This window comes from Cavia porcellus, unplaced genomic scaffold (assembly GCF_034190915.1).
Source record: "Cavia porcellus strain 051 isolate PalLab524CR breed Dunkin Hartley unplaced genomic scaffold, mCavPor4.1 scaffold_30, whole genome shotgun sequence".
In the NCBI taxonomy this organism is placed as follows: domain Eukaryota; kingdom Metazoa; phylum Chordata; class Mammalia; order Rodentia; family Caviidae; genus Cavia; species Cavia porcellus.
In genome coordinates this window covers 32,866,487-32,886,408 of record NW_026947513.1, presented here as the reverse complement: position 1 = coordinate 32,886,408, position 19,922 = coordinate 32,866,487, and the positions used below count along the sequence as shown (strand labels likewise).

Below are 19,922 nucleotides of genomic sequence, written 5' to 3'. Positions count from 1 at the left end.
AAGCATCCCATAGTCAGTGGGTGTTGCTCTAAACCACTGTGTGCAGGAATAATTTGTTACACAGCAATGATGACTCATACAAACGTGTTCCCAAGTGGAAATGTGAGGACACAAGCAAGGTCCAGCTGTAGGACATCAGGATAGAAGGAGGGGTGGGCCATGAGCCAGAATTGCTGCAGAAGATGCAACTGTGGGCTACACTGGAGAACCCCACTCTGGGTGTGGATGGGCAGGGAGTGACTCAGTCTGAGCCCGGGCAGGGCAGCAGGGGCCGTTCTGGGGCTTCCTGTCCCTGGTGCAGGTCAGCTGGGAACACTTAGTTCTCATCTTGCGTCATTGGTCTCCTCACAGCATTTAAATGTGTACCTTCTGGAAACGCCTGCTTATCTTTATGGCCCCAGCCTTTTTGTTTGTTTATTATTCAAGCAATAACTTTGAACTGGGAGCCTTTCTATGTACATGTTAAATATTCCTTATTCAAAACACTGGGACCAGAGTGGTTTACTTTCTAATCTTTTTTTCAGATGTTGGAATATTTGCATGCCCAAAGAGATATGAGCATGGGGCACAAATTCATACACAGAATTCATTTAGGCTTCCTATACATCGTATTTGTGGAGCCTGAAGGTAATTTTATCAATGCTTCTGGTAATGTGTATGGAACAACTTTTTGGGTATGATATGATTTTTGTGAAATCATTTCAATGCTCAAAAGTTTCAGGTTTTGGAGCATGTGGGATTTCAGATTTTCAAATTAGGGACACTCAACATACAGTGGGAAGACACGCTGTAAATAAGTTTCTTGTGCTTTCATTCCCCTCTTTTTAACTGCTCCTTCAGCAAGGTGACCTTATGGCACACTCCCCTTAGAGCTTAGTGCTCCACAGGACACTTTGCTTGTTCCTCTTTGTTCTTTTCCCACAGTGCCCATGAGCGAGTCCAGGCTCAGAGATCCCTCCATCGCTACTGGGACCTGAAATCTGCTTCTGGAGCTCAGAGCCCCCAAGTGCACCCTTGCACCCAGCCACCCTGGTTGCGTGCATTTCACAGATATCTGAGCTCAAAATAACCAAGCCAGTCATTTCCTCCATCACTTTCCTTTCCTGTCCTGCTCAACCCTTCCCCTTCCCCAGCATTTCCTCTCCCAAATAACAGCGCCATCATTTACAAGGCAGAATACAGGAGTCATCCAAATCCACCTCTCATGGCCTCTGCCAATCACTAAGTCTTGAAGAATTCATCTCCTAAGTCCCCATCTCCCCTTCTCTGCCACCTCTGCCATGGGCTCCTTTAAGTTAGTGTCTTGCTTTCCCAGATCTGATACTTTAGCTGCTGGTTGTTCTGACTCCCATCGCCCCGTCAGTAAAGCCCGCGTTCATTAATGTGATGATTGTAGACCTTTGTGATCCGACTCTGCCACCTGTAAGCCTCTTCTCCAGCTACTTCTGTGTTCCAGCTGCACAACGTGCAGTCTTGGTGCTCTGCGCTGGCTTTCTCTCTTCTGCTTGGAAGGCCTTCTCTTGATTTTGCCCGCCAGATGAACTCCAAGACATCCAGCAAAACTCATAATTTCTCGAGCCTACTCAGATAGAAGTGACGCCTGTATTGTCCATCGTTGTCTTTATTAAAGTGATAGTGTGAAACCCTTGAAGGTAGAACTCCTGTGTCTCCCTCTTCAAGTCCAGTGCTCAGCCTTAGCTAGGTAGTCACTCTGTTGAGTGAATAAGTGAATGAAGGAATAAATGTGTAGATAAATGCACAGTCCCAGGCTGAGTCTGCAGGTGTAGAATAAACGGGCCCAGGCAGTTCCAGAAGGAGACCAGGAAAAGTGGGGCTGTTTTTCTCCATCCTTAGGGATCTGCAGCCCAGACTGTGTGTGCTGGTTCATGGACACGCACTAGCTACAGACCTTCTAATTTAGTCCGGTCAGCCTCTAGGCATAAACGTGTCATAAAGCCAAACTTGCCCTTTGAGAATCTCAAAATGTCCATACTTGGGGGATAAAGATATTCTACTTCTCAGTTAATATGGTACGTGTGATTCCCTCTGCAGCATAGGAATCGATCTAGCTCTTCCCTGGGGACCCTCATGAACTAGTGGACTTCCATTTGGTGGCCCCTGTGAAGGGAAACTACTCGTCACAGCCATCACAGCACAAAGCTCCTCACTGTGGGAATCAAGGGGAAGCAGACTGAACGAGAGACCCGTGGACTCTCCCCTGATACAGCTCACTCCCACTTGCTGTGTGAGTATACTAGGTAACACTGGCCCAAGCCTGGTCTCCAAACCCCCTCCTTACCAATCCAGCCACCTGCCCTGCTCCTCCCACAGGCCTCCCCGCCCCACAAGCTCAGCTTTCTAGCTGCTCTGCTCCAAGCCCTTTCCCTTTCCCTGCCTTGGCTTGAGCTGTGCATTCTGTGAGAATCCCTTCCTTCTTCCCCTCCTCTTTCCAAAGCTCACCAGCAGCTCAAAGCATTGTATAACTCAGTCCCCAAACAGATTCTTATTTCCATAACCACACTGTTTGCTCTTATCTCAAATTTCCACTGTCCTTTGGTGTAGAATCAAACATTTAAGTTAAACTCTTAACTGCTGGCAGACAGAACATTTTCCATTGCTGGCAGATTTCTACTCCACAAGCAAATCTCCTTGTAAAAGGGTAATTGACAAATCAGGACAGGAAGGTAATTAGGAGGGCTGACCAAACTTAATGTTGGGAGACTCCGTGGCAACTAAGTCTCTCATATATCTCTAGTGAGGGTTAAAATTTTTTGGTAGCATTAAAGGTAAATATTTATGTATCCCGTGACCTAGCAACGATATTCTTGGTATATGCCCAAGAGAAATAAATGTTTATGTCTACCAAAAGACATGTACACACATGTTCCAACTAGCCTCATTCATAAAGTCAGAAACTGGAAACTGGCAGTCTCTATTGTGGTAGCTCCAACGAGACTTTTCCCTTGAGTTTCTGGTTGGGTTGGGGTCACTGGTGGTGTGACCTGAAAGGGTGTATTCTTGTCCCCAGCTCCTCTCTTCTCTTTGCTTACTAGCTGCCATGGGCAGAGCAGCTTTCTTCTGACATGCCCTTTTGCCATGCTGATTCTGCCTTGGAGCCAGCCAGCCAACCATGAACCGAACCCTCTGAAACTGACCCAAGACAAACCTCTCAAACTGTGGTTGCCGGAGTACTCTGTCCCAGTGATAGGAGACTGCTAAAATTCTACTCCTCCAAGGCTGCACTGTCCCGTAACCACAAGGATAGCAGGACCACAGCCTGACTCCACAGGAGACTCGGGATGCCCCCCTTGATCTTCACCTTGGCCCCAGTGGACAGTTGTCCTCTGAAAGCTCTGATACTGTTCTCATAGACAGCGTCCCCCTAGGGAGGGTAGCTGTTCCTGAGGTTCTCCAGCCCTCTGGATCCACTGCCAGGATAGTTAAGTCCTTCTTGGCGACTTTTAGCCTCTAGGAATGGAAGTTGGTGGACAAATGCTGTCACGTTTGGTGAGTTCTGGGACACTCTGCCATCTTTGTGATGACACTTGCTTCCTTCCAACCCACGCTCCCTCCTCTCCTCCCTTGCTCCCAAGGCAGCTGATTCGTCTTCGGCAAATGAGCACACCAAGGGCTTCTCTCAGATAGGAGCTCGCAGAAAGTCTGGGGTGCTAGCTGTTCTCACACGGTAGACCGGGGACTTCATCCATCCACCTAAGGTAAGGGAAGGTAGGAGACAGAGGATCCACTGGGGAATTTCAAGTAAAGGCCTCAGAGTGCTTGGCAGGGGCAGCAGGACCAGAATATCATTTTTGTCTCTTTTCTGCATGGGCACACCTCAGATTTTACTCAAAGCCACCATGTCTGAGTCCTTTAAATTCTCTTCTTGGCTCACATTAGAGCAGAGTTTTGCTGAGAGGCTTGTCCTGCGCTTAATTAATGTCTTTGTGTAAAAAGGAGTACATGCTATAAATCTTTGCCCTTTTTTTCGTGTCAAGACACCATGTTTTTTTTTTTTTTTCCTCCCCCGATTATGTTCTCATCTTGGTCCTAGCCCTTGGCAGCTCTGGTTGACACGAGCAAAGTTGAACGACGTAGGTAGGCATTACTTGCCTGTGCAGGAGTACACCAGCGGTAACTCAGGAATATCTGCCTGGGCTTGGTGTTTGCAGACATCAGCATCGGCACACATATTTTACCTTGCCACTCCATTGAGCCCATGGTAGCTAAAGAGCTCTTCCTTCTTGGGGAGGAGTTCAGGAGTGCTGAGAACTCTCAATCAGCCCTTGCACTGGGCCCATCACCAGTGGGATGCTGGGAAGGTGGTGTCCCATTCTCTCCTTGACAGCCAGAGAAACCAGGTGCTCTGAGAGCCTCCATGACACTGCAGGCCCAGTGTCACCCAGCAAGTGTGTGGCTGATGGAGACTTAAGCACGGCTCCAGTAGACTCCAGAGTTCTTATTCACCCTTCTGCAACCTCCATGCTCGGATGGGAGAGCCTGCAGGAAGGAGGGAACTGGAGTTCTGGAATGAACCAGAACCAGAGTCTCTCAGAGCTGGAGGAAACTGAGAGGCCCTCTTATCAGCACCCGTGGCTGTGACACAGGAGTGTAGGCCGAGGTGGGGGTAGGGGGCAGGAAGCAATTGTGTAATAAAGGAACACCTTGTGTGTAACTTTTCAGTGTTTCTCACATCCTTGGTTGTATGCATCATGAAGTACAAAACATAAAATTCACTATTTTAAACATATGAAAATGTTCAATTTAGTGCCATTGAACACATTCACACCATCATGGAACCATCACCTCTATCAAGTTCCAGAACATTCCATCATCCTAAAAGAAAGACAAATGTCCATTAAGAAGTCAGTCCCCAGGCCTCTTCTTCCAGCCCTGGGTAATTCTCTTTCTTTCTTTCTATGGATTTGCCTTTCCTGGTACGTTTATATAAGTGAAATGTCACATAACGTGCAGCCTTTGTATCTGGCCCTTTACATAGCATTTTTATCCCCCTTTTCCAATTCTGGGAATCATACTCAGATCTCAAAAGTTTTCAACATTTACATATATATATATCACCATTATTTAGTTTCTTTTTTATATAGTTTGCAGCTTTATTTTTACATTGCTTTCTTGATTTTCATTATAATCTCTGATTACTAAATGTCATTTGAAAGCTATTCCTCTTGTGAATGTAATCAAAGGGCAGAATGGGCACCTTGGAACAGCGTAGCTGTGCTGCTGCCTGCCTTTCTGCACAGTCCCTGAATCTCTTCTTGGTTTCTCCTCCCCAGAACAGGATTGCTGTTCTATTCCATTACAAAAATGCATGCAAAAAAAAGTATATGCAAAACGATCTGTAAACTTTTATTGAGAGTTGTAAAGTATTTGAATAAATGGTAAGGCAACATGTATCCCTGGAGAGGAATGTTAAGTAGGTGACAGTGATCATTCTTCTTGAACTAATAAGTTTAATGCAGATCCCATCAATATCACTGTAAGGATAATTTTTGTAAAATGCAAATACAGATCAACACTAGCAGAGGTCCCTGCATGATGATGTAATAACAGTAGCAGCAGAGCTCCCTGTACATGTTAAAGCTGTCCTCTGTGAAACTGGCCCCTGATGCCAAAAGGTCTGAGGATTGCTCTAGAGGCTGCCTATGTCTTCCCCTTGAGGAGCAAACACTCCAGCTTTCACCAGCACTGTCTGCTGATGGCCTCGTGGAGTCCCTCTCCCAGGGACAGCCTTGCCCATGCCTATGCCTCCTCTATGGCAAAAAAAAAAAAAAAAAAAAGATCTTCTGTATGGCAAAATAGGGTGCAGCCCCCTCTCCTCCACTCAGGATAGCGGTGGGTTGTCACCTGCTTCAAACTCCCTGAGGAATCTGGAGATGTCTGCTGCAGTCATACCCCTCTGTTTTCCTTCTACCCCATCCCAGCTGCTGTTCCAAACAGCGTCCTCTGCAACCCCCATAAACTCCCCCATCCAGATATCCACACATCTAAGAAAGCCACCAGGGGAGGGCTCTGCCACGTCCCGGGAAGACGCATCTGAGACCAGAAGGGAGATCCTGCAGCTCTGCTGAGTGCAGGAGCGTGGTGGAGAAGTGATGCATGGTTCTGGTGGGGAGCATGGTGGAGATACTTCTGGTGTCCCGTGACACCAGAAAAATAAAGCTACAGGTTCCCACAGGTCTGAGCTTCTGCCAGAACTGTACAGTGTCATCTATGTGGTCAGGGGAGCCCAGCTATGACACTGGTGGACAGTGCCTTGAAGAGGCCTCAAGGTTGGGATGAGGAGCCTGTGGCCATGACCTTCATGGCCTACAACTAAAGACAAATTGGAACACTAATGATGGCGACTCAACCATCTCCCAGCACTCTTCCTCTGAAGTGCTGATACTGAGTACCCCACTAAGTTTCCTCAAGAAAAGGAAATCCAGGTAGGAATGGGCAGAAACCTTGGGAAAACTCCAAGCCCGATCACATAAACTAAAAAATCATGTTTGCCAAACTTTCATGTGATCTACAATGCCAATAACCACAACAGAACAAAACAAAATGAAACAAAGCAAAACAAAACAAAAAAGTGAGTTGGTTAAAACATTCAACAAACATGAAATAAAAATTTACTGTTTTTAATACAAGAAAGCCCATATGATTGGACAAGAAAAACACAAAAACTCCACATGACAAGCTAATGAAGGACACAGATAAAAATCACGAAGTGCACATACAATTATGGAATATACAGCAAGATGTTTGTGTTCACAAATAAATAGAGATACAATGTTTTTTAATCAGTACTGGGGATCAAACTCACCACTCGCTTGCAAGGCAGTTGCTTATGCCGCTGAGCTAAATCCTCAGCCCCAGAGATACAATTTTTTAAAAAATCACTTTGTGAAATAGTAGAAAGGTCTCCTCAAGAATTTGAAGGCAGCTAGGCATGGTGGCTCACGCCTGTAATCCCAGCACTCAGGAGGCTGAGGTGGGAGGATTGTTGGGAGTTCAAGACAAGCCTGGGCTACAAAATGAGCTCAAGGCCAGCCTGAACTGCATAGCGAGACCCCATCTCAAAAAAAAAAAAAAAAAAAAAAAAAGAATTTGAAGGCCATGGCATTCTCAGCTCCAGCCAGTAACTTTGCAACTGAAACCATACTCTTTGGCAATGTGTTTCCAAAGATCATTAAGAAATTCACCTTGTCTTGGCCAAAAGCCTTCCCCAGCCGCTCCTGTGTACATGCCTATCCCTCTGTTTGAGTTGGAACTTGGATACCTCACTGGGATGCTGATGGTCCAGTAAAGGTGAGTAGGGTACAGTCAGTCACCTGTCTGTTGGGATGGAGGTTTCCAGCATCAGCCATCCACAGAGGAGTATGAGAAACAGAACCTCAGAGACACAAAGAAGAACTTAGTCCTGGAGGAGCATAGGTTTGGACACGTGCTCCTGTGCCCCCACCTGGTGCAAGCTCAGGTCTTGCTGCATGAAAAGTAAGTCCATCAGCAATGCTGTGGGGGTGTCTCTAGGACATCTAAAGTTTAGGACATCTACAGTGACATCTAAAGTTGCCATGGTTACAAAGTTTTATGAGCCTATTAGTGATGATGTTTAGTTCTTGCGGGAGGAGCATAGATTTCACTTTTATACTATAGGCAAAAGTATTTCCAGATGGTTTAAACTGTTAAATTTTAAGACCATAAAGACTAATTTCCAGGGCTGGGGATTTAGCTCAGCGGCATAAAGTGCCTGCCTTGCAAGCAGGCAGTCATGAGTTCGATCCCTGGTACCGATAAAAAGGAAAAAGACACACAAAAAAAGACTAATTTCCATGCTATCATTCTATGCCTTCTCCATTTAGGAACTGAAATCTGTTTTTAAAATGTACTTTTCAACTTGGAGTAAGTTTAAACTTAACAGAAAAGTTACAAAGAGAGTTCAGAGAATTTTATATATCCTTAACCCAGTTTTACTGAACGCTTACATCTTTCATGACTATAGCACATTTGTCAAAATTAAGAAATTAATTCTGGTCACTAAATTCTAGACTATTCAAATTTCATGATTTTCCCATCGACATCATTTTTCTATTCCAGGATCCAGTCCAAGATGTTCACTATATTTAGTTGAAATTCATTTTCGGTCCATGTAACGACAGACTTCAAAACCCTCTTTAATTCCCACAGGAAGCGCTGCATGTTCTGCCTGTGGTTTTCCAAAGCTTTTCAGACGACTTTTTTCTTTTGTAATGACCACCTCAAGGCCCGCAGGAATGGAGGCTGTTCTCTTGGCTTCTCGGCCTTCCTCTGGGGCAGGCCCTCTCTGTCCCCCACTTTGCTCCTCCCTCCTCGCCTCTGCTCTAACCTGGTTCTGCTTCATTCCTCTGTGGGCCACGGTGGCCTAGAGTCCCATAGCTCAGCGTGCATGGCCTGCTGAGGCTCGGCTGGGCTTCAACCCAGTCGGGTTATTCACCCCTCACCCAGGTCACCTGGGCACTAATCCACGTCAAATTCTGTTGGATTCGGGTCTAGTTTCAAGCAACAATGAAATAGAACTACTACTTCGTGGTTGTTGTTGCTGTTATGGTAGAAAAGTCTGTTTCTCCGATAGAAGATATCACTGACTTTCTAACAGTAGCTTTGTGAAAATGCCTCTATTAAAAAGCGAAAGGAAGAAAAATCATCAGAATGAAATTTTTAATTTTTGAGAAAGAACCTGAAGAGAATAAAATCTCTAGGCATTACTCAATGAAGGACTGCAAAAGACTTTGTTCTTAAAGGATTTTGGTTAAACTGCAAAGGATTCAAATTTTTCTCAGAGTTTCAGTGGAAGCATTTAGATGATTTCTTAGAAAAGAAAGCACATAGCCAGTCCAAATCCGCTAACGAATCTAATAGAACACACTGGATATTGCTTTCTCCCTTTGGGGAGAGGAAAAAATAGCCCTGCTTATAAATTAATGTTTCCTTAAACAGACGAACTAAAATGTACTGTAGTTCTTCAGGGATTTTCACTCTAGAGCATCAGTGAGAAAGCTCTCTCCTCCCGCGTACCCGCACCCTGGCCCTGAGGAGGTCGCCTCCCTCCTCTCCTCCCTCTTCTCCGGTCCCTTCCTGTCTGCCTTCCTACCACAAGGTTCCACGCAATCCATGCAAAAAGCCACAAGAGTGCTCAATGCTAGTGACAGAGCAGTGACCAAAATGCAGAGAATAAGTGAAATAGTATGACTTTAATCAAAACAGAAGTGAAAGTTTCAATTAAAAATGTATTACAGTAAGACACATTATCATTAACCCCCCAAAACACGTTCCCTCAGTCTGAACACACTTATCCCCTCCATCTCGACACTTTCTGAAGTAGTGTAAGGCTCACATTCAGAGCAATTCCTGTCAATTAAAAATATTACAGTCTCTTCATTCACCAGACTCATGGGATCTGGCCCTGTGCACTTTCTAGTTCTTCGCTAATGTCAAAATAACCATGAAGTTGGTTGAGGACATTGAGGCAGCCATGCTAATGCTGCTAAAGACACTCCTGAAAGAGGACGCACAGAACCGCTCCAGAACGTGGTCATTGGCATTTGCTGCCGTGCCGCCTTCTGCCTGCCATGGACTGTTTCTCCGAAGTGATGCCCCTTTGCCGTGCCATCTTGGAGCCAGCCAACTGTGGACTGAAACCTCTACACACTGTGAGCCAAAACAAACCTTTCCCCGAAAAGTAAAAAAGAAAGAAAAGAGAGAGAGGCAAAAATGATGAGATGAGTGTGCTTAATTCAAGGAGGGGTATTCTGGGTAGGATTAATGGTAATTTATCTTTTACTGTAATTAATTAAAAATCTAAACTCTAAACATTCACCATTTAAAAAATCACACTATGGTATGCTGATATGCATTCCATATGCCAAGGGAGGGCTCAGGAAAGACTCAGTATTTTTTTTTAAATCACCATCGTGGATCTGAACTCACATCGTGGATCTGAACTCACAACCACCATCGAGGACTGAACTCACAACTGCCTGCTTGCAAGACCACCTGTTTGCAAGGGAGGTGCTTATGCCGCTGAGCTAAATCCCCAGCCCCTAAGACTCGGTTTCTGAGCAAATGTTGAAGCCCTTGACAGAGGAAGCCAGGGAGCCTGCTGGGTCTGGGGCTGCACAGCGGGAGTGTGACTGCAAGTTCCAGAGCGGAGGAAGAGAGCAGAGCACTGCAGGTTGGGTCTTGTCTTTCTTCCAAATGTTTATACATTGGGCCTCGAGGGTGTTTTGCATTAATTCTGATATCCTATTAACAAGTGCTTTCTCTCAGCGGCTGGGGCTGGGGCAACTGCAGGGCAGGGCACCTCGCTGGGCTCCAGGCCCTGGAGACAAAGCAGGAGCAGAGAGCAGGCCACAGAGGAAGGAGGCTGGGAGGCAAGGGGGTTTGGGGAGCCGGCTCCTGCTCTGAGGGTGGGAAGTCACTGGGCTGAGGGCCATCTCCGTTTTCTATTCCTGCCACAGCGATTGCCAATCAGCAACTTACGCAACGCCGGTTGCTTATACCATCATGTGTACATTGCTGGCCCGCAGGGTCTCCTTAGGCTCACATTGGTGTGGCTGCCTTCCTGCTCTCTTGGTTTCTTAGAGGATTGAGCGGGTGCCATGGGTCATCTGGCCGGGGCCTCCTCTCTGCCGCCAGCTCCTGGTCCTCCTCCTCTTCCTCAAAGCTAGCAGCTGAGGATGGAGTCCTCTCTGGCCACGTCTCTCTCACTGTTTCTTCTGGCTTCCTCTCTGCTTTAAGGACTCCTGTGATGAGACGGTGCCACCCGGATCATCCAGGAGCTTTCCTCACCTCAGAGTCCAGCCCCTACATATACCTACCTGCTCAGCGCCTTTTGCCAGGGAAGGTGACAGCCACAGTGCCCGAGGATTAGGACATGAGCACCTCTGGGAAACAGTATTCTGCAATGGCACAAGCTCTTCCGGAGAGCTGGCTGCTGTCTGCTCTGCAGGGTACTGGGTGGGGCAGGGAAACCAGTTCAGGCTTGGAGAAGGGAAGAGGCTATTGGGGTCAGAATTGGGCTGCTACTGAGTTTCACGTATCACCTTGACCAGGCTGCAGTCCCTGTTTACTCAGCAAAACACTGTCCTAAGGGACTCAGTGAATGTCTTTTGTATATATGAATAAAGTCTCTAATTGGAGCCAGGCATGGTGATGCCTGCCTAGAATCACAAATACTCAGAAGGCTGAGGCAGGAGGATGGCAAGTTCGAGGCCATCCTGGTCAAATAGTGACTTAGCAAGAGCATCTCAATAAAACATTAAAAAGGGCTGGGAATGGAGTTCAGTACAGAGTCCCTGGATTCCATCCCCAGGAAAACACACACATACACACACATGCATAAACACATGAAATAATTATGTCCCTAATCAGGACCCCTATATGCAGGCTGGGTCTTAAGGACAGAGCCCAGGGCTCCCCAGTGAAAGGAAAGTTCTGCCCAGAGACAGTGACTTCTGCTCACCCACTATGCCCAGCCTACCCTTCCTGAGGATGTCAGATTCACCCTGCACCCCTAATTCCTCGCAGCAGATCTCTTACCATACATCTTCCAATTCTATTTCTCTGATCAGACCACAGCTGCTTCTAATTCTGAGAGGGTTCTGAACACAGAGCCCAAAGCATCACCCAGCGTTTGGGACCAGGAAAGAGAGTGATCCACGACGGTGAGGGAAGGGCCCCAGGTCCCAGGAAACACCTTTTGAAGGAAGGATGTGCACTCCAGGCTGGGCCTGGCCAGCCCAGAGTCAGCCAGCCCCAACCAAGGGAGAAAGTAAGAAATAAAGGCACCACTGTGCCCGATCAGTCACCTGGAAATTCTGTGGCTTCCACTGCATCCCGGAATCCACAGGAAGCCAGAGCAGATCTCTTCCTCGCTGCCCTGTGTGCTTGGGAGCCGGTTAGCTGAGCCCCTAGCCAAGACCTAGTCAGGGGAGCTGAATGAGACTTGTGGGTATGTTTTTCTGAGGCTTCTCCTTTTCTTGTGGAGGAACAGGCTGTGCTTGAAACTCGAAAGTGGGGTGTTTTGCTTTTTTGTTGCTATTTAAATCTTCCTGGAAGGCAGCAAAGAACAGCAAAAGAAAGGAAAGAATTCCCTTTGTCACATGCGCTGTTCTGGTTAGCACAGTAGTTGGGCCCTTGATCTCTCTCCAGGCCTCCCAGTCTGGCATAGAGTGAGATTTAAGAAATAAAAGGAATTTTTCTGTGAGTGTGGCCACCGGGCAGACCTGAAGCCAGGGCTATGGGTACCAACCCTCTCCACCCTCCCGGCCCCGCCCCAGCAGGCCCAGCTCTGCAGGTGTGAGACTGGGTCCCTGGAGACACAACTGCAGGGCAGCTCCTCACGTGGACTGACACCCCCACCTCAGAGAGGACAGGGCCAGCCCTGGTTTCCCACCCAGTAGGCCAACTTTAGTCTTAAGAAAGTCATATTGTGCCTCTTTCGTCTCACACAAATGGCAAAAGATTTCATACCAAGGAAAGGGAGGCCTGGGGAGAAGCCGATCCATGGGTAGGGAGTGACAGGAGCAATAGGTTCTGGGGTGCTGGTGCCCAGGAGGCGACTCTAGAGAGCCAGACTGGGTACCTCAGAAAGCCAGAAGAAAGGACTCTAGGCGCACACCGTATAGACATGCTAAGTGTTTACGAGGCGGATATGCTTCACTTGATAGAAACATTACGCAGTGTATACATGTATCAAACCTTGGGATGGTGCCCCCTGAATATGTAGAAGTGTTTATGTTTTTATGTGTTAGCTAAAACTTATTAAAATTTTCCAAAAAAAATTTTTAAAGAGTTCACATCAGGAAATGTTTCTTTGTGAGAGCTAATATTTAGATCCTTCTTTATTCTTCCTCAAGGCTAGATTGAGGCAGAACTGGACCCTTCCGTTCTGAGAAATATCAGCTGTTTTTCCTTTAACAGTGTCAGGTGGGCTTCAGGTGGTTCCTGAGGGATCTGCACTCTGTCTCTGCAAGAATATTCCCTGCTGAGGTGACATGGGGACCCGGCTAAGATCGGTACCTCTGCAACGAAAGTGTTTGTTTGTTCCACCTCCTTCTGCCTTTGACCTCTACAGGAAAAGAAAAAGCCTTACAGAATCTGATTTGTAATAAAAACATGTGCCACAGAAGATTTTTGTGAGGATTGAAGAATTTAGGCCGGAGCGTTTTGGAAGCGGCCTACGGCTTCCACAGCTGAACTGTGCAGAAGCACTGACTGACAGTGGCTGGACAGACAAGCACACTGCGGTGTGAAGGGCAGAGACACTGCTACTGTCCTGTGCTGGGGTCAGGGGCAGCCAGGCAAGGCAGGCACACTGGGTGGTGAGGAAAGGGTTTGTCCAAGAGGAGATGACGAGGGTATTCTCAGCCCACCAAAAAATCTATAGAGGGGGAGGAACAGCAGGCAGCAAAGTCAGAAGTGACACTGATATTGGAGGATCTGTGGCCTCCCCGTCCATTCACCGGGCCGTAGGTGTATAAAGGACACTGTCAAGGTTAGGTCTCACTGCAGGGCACACCCAGAGGCCCTGGAGAAAACCAACCCACAGGAATACTGACCTTCTTTGTCTCTGAGCAGAGTAAAGAACATCCAAAAAGGTAGTGGAGTTTGGTTTCTACACAGGAGTGCCTCCTTATCCATAGTTTTGATCTTCTCAATTTTAGCTGCCTAAGCCAACCATAGTCCAAAATTATTACATAGAACATTCCAGAAATAAACAATTCACATGTTTTAAATCTTAAGCCACTGTGATTAGTGTGATGATACTGCTCACCATCCTGCTTTACCTGCTCGGTATGTGAGTCAGCCCTTCATCCAGAGTGTTCACGCTGTAAGTGCTGTCCCCGCCAGTCCCTTAGCGCCATCTTTGTTATCAGGCTGACTATGGTGGCACCAGAGTGTTCGTGTTCAAGCAACCCTAACGTTACCTCAGAATGGCTGCCCAGTCCGAGAGTGACAATGCTGGCGGTTGGATACAGCAGAGAGAAGCAGTAAAGGGCTTATTTGACATGAAAGATGGATGTTCCTTCCTTAAAAAAACCAAAAAACATCATCTTAATAAGAAAAGAAAAGAAAAACCATGCACCGAGATTGCCAAGACCGGTGGTTTTTCTTATTCATTTCTTATTGTGCCTGATTTATAAATTGAATTTTATCTTAGGGAAAGATATGTAGGGAAGACCTGGGGGTTTAGCTCAGCGGCATAAGCACCTGCCTGGCAAGTGCAAGGTCATGAGTTTGATCCCCAGTACCAAAAAAAAACAAAAGCAAAACAAAACAAAAAAGACCCTGTACAGATTCATAGGAACAAACAACAATTCAACATTTGGTACTTCCGTGGCTTCTGCGTCCCCTGGGATTGGAACGTATCCCCTGTAGGTAACAGGGAACCACTGTGTGCCACGTCCAGACGAAACGTTTGTTCCCTGCTTCAGTCCAGCTTCCTTTCTGATGGCTGTGCAGCAGGGGTACCAGCAGGAGGCCGGGCTCTTTACACTTGTCCCACGTTCCCACATTCTGGAGTTCTTGGTCAAGGAAGACAGAGGTAAAAAGTTGCCTCGGAGACTTGCAGAAGAGTGTGCTGCTGCAGAGGACGCGTTCAGGGCCTGATGTGGCGGGCAGGCTCTGGCCAAGTGCGCTATAGACATTCACTCATTAGTCCTCAGTACAGTCCTACAAGATAGGGTGATTATTTTTCTCATTTAATGGGTGAGGAAGCTGAGAAATAGAGAAGTTAAATAATGTGGCCAAGGTCAAAGAGAGAAAGCTGATTTTCAAACTCAGATTGGTTAGCTACATTGTCTCCCGTTACCTGGAGATAACTTGCTTTCCCTAGCCTGTCTCTAATTAGAAAATAGGGCAGTAACATGCTAGCAAAGGGAGATGTTACTTGTTTTGACTAGATGACTTAGAGAGATAGGGTATTACAGTGTAGAACGCTAAAATACCCTTGGCCACTATAAAATGCCCTGGCCTCAGTCAGGACTATTTTACTATAAGTAACAGAATATTTAAAATCACCAAACAGTTGGACACTTGTTATGTCCCTCAGCAAGTCTGGATGCAGTTCACAAATTTAAAAGATTGGATTAATGATGTCATTAGGAAAATCTAGGGTTTTTAAAAAACTCTTAACTGGGTGTGGTGGCTTATGCCTGTAATCCCAGCACTCAGGAGGCTGAGGCAGGAGGATCATTGCAAATTTGAGAATAGCCTGGGCTACAAAGTGAGCTCAAAGCCAGCCTGAACTGCATGGAGAGACCCTGTCTCAAAAAAAAAATCTCTTAAATCTTCCCTGTCTATGTATCAACTATGTTTCACTCACAACCGCAAGATGGGTGCAGCAGCTCCAGGCATCACATGTTGACAACTGTATCCACTGAAGGAGTTTCCCATAAAATACTCAGTAGACTTTGCAAGTCATTTGGACAAAATCAGCTCTCACATTTATGCATGAGCCTTAAAGGAAGCTCAAAATATGAACAGCTAGAATTCTCGGCTACTGTTTTTTTCCTTTTCTTTACCTCTAAGGTATACACATAAACTCTGGCTAGATCAAGGTAGTGACTTAATGCAAACTTTGTTGAATGATGACAAAAATTTCTGCTTCAGTTATATCTCTGACTTGAGGCTGGCTTCAGCTCAACACAGTCTCTTCCTGGAGCGACTGTGCCAACAGTGAAGCTCCGTCCACCCCAGCATGCTCAGGAGGACATTCATAGTCAGGGGAGTCCTGAGTCTGTCCTGCTCTTGGCAGAAGTGTCACTATCTCCAGCCCCAAAATGACAGAAATTGTGCCTGTCATGATGAATGTCAATTGACAGGGACATTCATTGTGGTTTACCCAAGACCGGGCTATACTTTTCTATTGTAAAGTGCATGGTCCAGTACTGGTTAGAGGGCTCCCTGTTCACCTGACCTCAGTCTCTTTGCACTGCCTTTCTGTGTTACTTATAATGCAGTCCACAGAGACACTCCAGCTATCATGTCATCCACTGTCAGGTAAGGACATTTCCTGGAAGCTGCCACACTGTGCAGCCTGTCACATTCCATTGGCCAGAGCTCAGGTCACATGGACATGTCTTGCCCTAAAGGCTGCTGGGAAATGGTCTTGCTGTTAGACAGGGGTCTCCAGAGAGACAGAACAAGTGGATATGTGTATACAGAAGTTGGTTCAGATAGTTACAGAAGCTGGCAAGTCCAACCCTGCAAGGTGTAGAGGCCCACTGGGGGCCAGGAGAGCTGACGCTCTAGTTCTGGAGCTGATTGCCTTTAGAAGCAGAAGAGCCAGCAGTTCAGGGCAGTCTTCTGGAGAGCTTTCTCTTGCTCCAGGGAACCAAGTTTTTTGGTCAATTCAAGCTTTTAACTGGCATTACAAGGCCCACTCAAGTTATGGAGGGTAATCTGCTTTACTCTGTCCACTGAATTCAGTGGGAATCTTGTTAGAAAATACCTCACAGAAACATCTGGAACAATGGTTGGCAAAATCTGGACCAGCCAAGTACATATAAAATTTACTGTCATTGCCATCTTTATTCACGACAGCTACTGGCATCTTCGCTTTAGGCTAAGAGTCTTCAATGCATGGGAGAATCCCCACCCACCTCCTGTGATGGGAAATAAAGGCTTTGAGGATACAACCACATATATTCATGTACATATTTTATGTAGCTACTTTTGTATTACACGGCAGAGCTGAGTGATTGTAATGAAACCATGTGCAACATCTAAACTATATACTTCCTAGGAAATGCTGACCAAGCTCTTACTTTAGCTGGCCAGGTTCCCAGTCAAATACTGACAACCTGAAGTAAAGGGAGAGGCAAATTGTGGTGGAAAATAGCAACCTCCACACGCTGCAGCGTGAGACTTTACTTCTGAGGTCTTCTGAGAAGGATTCCCATCCTTCAGCAACAAATAAATTCTGAGAAGTCTATGAGAACTAAAGGAATTAGAAAGAAGTTCAAGCAATTTTCTCTGCTCACAGAAACTTTTTTTTTCCAAGAGTCTCACTAGGTACTGTAGGCTGGCTTTGAACTTGCTTATGTAGCCCAAACTGGCCTTGAAGTCACAGGGCTCCTCCTGTCTCAGCCTCCCGAGGACCAAGATTACAGGGGTGTGCCTGGCTGCTTGCAGGAATTTACTAGAAAATGTTCATTGGAACACAGTGTTTGGACTCAGCGAGAGCTGAGTTTCTACTGAATTATCAGCCTTGAGACTGAACTCAGAATACCAGTTTTCTTATCTCCAAAATGAGCCTGATTCTGTGACCACACTGGGGTGTTATAGGAATTTACTGGGGTGTTATAGAAATTTACACCATGTCCCAAACACAAGATGAACTCTCTTTTCTTGTTCAGTAATTGAAGGAGCCCTGTGTGGCGATGCACGCCTATAATCCCATCACTCTGGGAAGTCAAAACTGGAGAACTGCAAATTCAAGTGCAGCTTGGAAAACTTAACAACTTCGTGAGACTTTATCTCAAAAAAAGAGAGAGAAAAGAAAAGAAGGAGGAAGCCTGGGAATGTAGCTCAGTAAGAAGGCCTGACTTGAGCCCCAGGAACATGCACACACACGAACAATAGTACTAATTAATGTGGATTGCACTTTACTGAGTGCCAGCCCTGGGTAAGGGCCGTCTGTGGATCGGTTCATCTAATCTTCACCGCACCCTCTGAGGTCAGGGTGGTCATTACTCCCATTTTCAGATCAGCATATCAGGAGATGAGATATCTCAGCAAAACGTGAGTGCAAAGCTTGGTTCAGACCCTGCTTGTCTGCTTGCTGAGTCCCAGGCCTGACCACCAGGCTGTCCCGCCCCTCCCTATGCCACAGCCTTCCAGCCATTGTCCCCTCGATCTTCTGCTCCCTGGTAGTGACTGCGCAATGGGAGAGCTGAGCAGGGCCTGAGCGCCCAGGGCCTGACTGGAACCCGAGGAATGGGCTTGGGTGCCAAGCATGTGGCAGGCAGCAGAGGAGGTGTCACAGCAGGACTGGGTCAGGCTGAGCTGTGACGGGCCAGGACCCAGAAGACCACAGGACAGCATGCCAGGCATGGGCATAAAGGATTGGAGGTACTAAAGGAAATAGCACTGTTTTCCAGTGTTGAGGATTGAACCCAGGACCTTCATGCACATGCTAGGTCTACCATTAATTTACATCTATGTGCCTTTAAAATTTTTTTTTGTTTTGAAACCAGGTCTCACTAAGTTCTCAGGCTGGCCTTGAAATTGTGATCCTCCTGCTTCAGCTTCCTGAGTAGCCATGATTATTGGCATGAGCTGCCTCTGCTGCTTAGGAAATGGCATGTTTAAGAAGAAACAAGCAAACAACCAGGCTGAATCAGAGGATTGTTATGGGAGAGTCTAAAAGTGTGGTTTGGAAGTAGAGACAGGGAAGGTGTCACAGCAAGCTGGGCCAGGATGGGTTCTGAAGGCATACAAGACTGAGAGGGCTGCAGGACCGCATGTCTCCAAATTACAGAGTCTGACTTTGTGGAGTTTTTTTTTTTTTTCTCAGTATTAAAAATTTAACCCAGGGTTTTTGCCCTGAGCTATAGCCCCAGCCTTTTAAAATTAATTAATTAAAATTATTTTTGAAACAGGCTCGTTCTAAGTTGCTAAATTACCCAGGCTGAAGTCACAGTCGGGATCTTCTTGCCTCAGCCTCCTAGAATGCTGGGGTTATACTGGGTTTATAGGTATGTACCAGTATCTTTGGCTCAGAGTCTACTTTTAGTTTTTACCACTATCTAGGACTTGTATTAATAAGCAAAGCAAGTACTTGCACTAACAGGGGGCTGGAAGAGCAACGAGAACATCCCTTCCAACAGGGATGTTCAAATACTTAACCACAGAATGGCAAAAGCACCCATGTGAGCCTGGCTACGGGTCACAGCCAGAGGTAGTTCTTTGAGTCCCCCTTGTTACTGGGTCCTGGGAGGGACAGAGTTAAGTGATTGTGTAAGGGACTTAGGAGATCCAGGACAGTGCTTTAAGCACTTCAGACAGGAAGATGAGGTGTTCTTCATTTCCTTCGTGGCAGTGTGGTCGTGTTACAGCTACACTCCAGGACTGCTTGTCATGTACCAATGTTCTTAAGCAACCTGCGGAGACAACACAAGCTACAATGTTAAGGATATCCTCAGGACTGAATATGAGATTGATTTTTGAGGTACGTTTTATCAGAAATATCATACTTCAGTTATTCTTAAAAAATATTTGTGGAGGGGCTGGGGGTTTAGTTCAGTGACATAAATGCCTGCTTCACAAATGAGAGGTCATGAGTTTGATTCCCCAGCATCAAAACAAAAAAAGTATTTGTGGAGACGGAGACCGAGATGGTGGAGCAGTAAGCAGCCGAGTAAACAGCCCATCTGAGAGTCGCCATCTGGAATACAGCCACCATGAGGAAGACAAGAGGAGGGAAGTGGGTCCACTGGACCCAGGAAGTGTGAGTTGAAGCCCACAAAGAGTGAAGAGAAAAGCTGGAATGAAGAGGAAATAGCCATCAGTGCCTTCTTCCTGAAACAGGACTCACTGTGCGAGAGGAGCGATTGGAACCTGTGGTTGCACCATCATGGTGATGGTGATGGCTGGTGACCCTGGAGGCCTCTGCAGAGAGATGCAGCAGTGGGTATGGAGGACTGCACTGGCTGGTGGTGAGTGCAGAGGACTTAGTTCTCCTGCAGGGGAGAGGGTTTAGGCAGGAACCATCTTGGAGATGATCCGGCTGAGCTCAGAACCCAGAACTGCTGCCAGCTCCATCTAGCAGATCCAAACTGGGCTCAGATTCATGGAAATTGCTTGGGTGGTGGTTTGGTCTTGGGGAAGGGCTGCTGAGATTATCCACTACCCTGCCAAAAAGCTACTGCCTGTTTTCT

General features: G+C 46.5%; 1 long non-coding RNA gene across 3 annotated transcripts in view; it reads right to left on the bottom strand.

Moving 5' to 3' along the window:
- The window catches only part of LOC111757304 (uncharacterized), a 69,278-nt gene extending 57,104 nt beyond the window's left edge, over positions 1–12,174 (bottom strand). For all 3 annotated transcript variants that reach the window (XR_010044626.1, XR_010044628.1, XR_010044627.1), the window contains exon 1: positions 11,847–12,174. This is a non-coding gene — a long non-coding RNA (uncharacterized LOC111757304). The remainder of the gene's footprint in view (positions 1–11,846) is intronic.
- Positions 12,175–19,922: the final 7,748 nt, after the last annotated feature.